At 36.5% G+C, this 1,121-nt stretch overlaps 1 non-coding gene across 1 annotated transcript; it reads left to right on the forward strand.

Annotated features, from left to right (window-relative positions):
- Nucleotides 1-233: 233 nt before the first annotated feature.
- On the forward strand, nt 234-340 carry LOC116130982. The gene has a single exon (XR_004128175.1). It is a non-coding gene; the product is annotated as a small nucleolar RNA R71 (small nucleolar RNA).
- The last annotated feature ends 781 nt before the right edge of the window (nt 341-1,121 follow it).

A 1,121-nucleotide genomic window follows, 5' to 3' on the forward strand; every position in this document is an offset into this window, starting at 1 on the left:
TACTGAAATTTGAGTGAAAAGTGCAATAAAGGCATCAACTTCATGCAAACCCATATTCTTCTTAGGCATTGCTCAATCATTGAGTCTTTGATGGTTATTACTCACCAATACTTCAAGCAATTCATAAGTAGCTTCTGGGGTTTTGTTGTTTAATGCTCCTCCCAATGTGGTATCCACCATTGTTTGAACATTAGGAAGCAAACCATTGTAAAAGGTTTATATTTGCACCCAAATAGTCGTGATGTGGGCATTTTCTTACCAACTCTCTATACCTTCCCTATGCCTTATACAAGGATTCACTATCGCTATGTACAAAGGATGTTATATCATTTCTCATCTTGGCTGACTTAGCCAATGGAAAATACTTTGCAAGGAACTTTTGCGCTAGTTTATCTCATGTAGTGATAGCTCCCATCGGTAGTGACATTAACCATCCTTGAGCTTTATCCCTCAATGAAAATGGAAATAATCTCAACTAAATGGCATCATCCATCACTACGTTGTGCTTGAATGTATCACATATCTCCAAAAAAAGTTAGTTATTGTTAGGAATTAATCAAAGAAATAGGCAGTGGAAAACAAAAATTTACCGATTAAAACCTAAAGCCCCAAAATCCAAATATGAGATATACGTTGTTTACATGTTATAGAACATCAAAAACCCATTCAAGGTTTTAGATTCTTGCCCACGTTGATGGCTCCACTGCTTGATAATTGAAAAACGCTCACACTTCAAGGATAGAAGTGAACTCACGATATACACACAAAGGCAAGAATCAACACACAACCAATTTGCTAGTTTGATTTGTGATTGTTTAAAGAAGAAGAGAGTAAGAAAAATCAAGAGAGAAAAATTATCACAACTTTTTGGCTTGGGCAGCATAATGATAGAAGATATCCAGTTGATCCGACGTAGAATGAAGCAAGCTCAAGATAGACAAAAGAGCTATGCAGATTCAAAGAGAAAAGATGTGGAATTTGCAGTGGGTGATAAAGTGTTTATTAAAGTTTCCCCCTATAAGCGGGTGATACATTTTGGCGGTAAAGGAAAGTTAGCACCTAGATACATTGTCCCCTTTGAAGTGTTACAATGAGTTGGAAAGGTAGCTTATAAGTTAGCG

This window comes from Pistacia vera, unplaced genomic scaffold (genome assembly GCF_008641045.1).
Source record: "Pistacia vera cultivar Batoury unplaced genomic scaffold, PisVer_v2 Contig1061, whole genome shotgun sequence".
Lineage (NCBI taxonomy): Eukaryota > Viridiplantae > Streptophyta > Magnoliopsida > Sapindales > Anacardiaceae > Pistacia > Pistacia vera.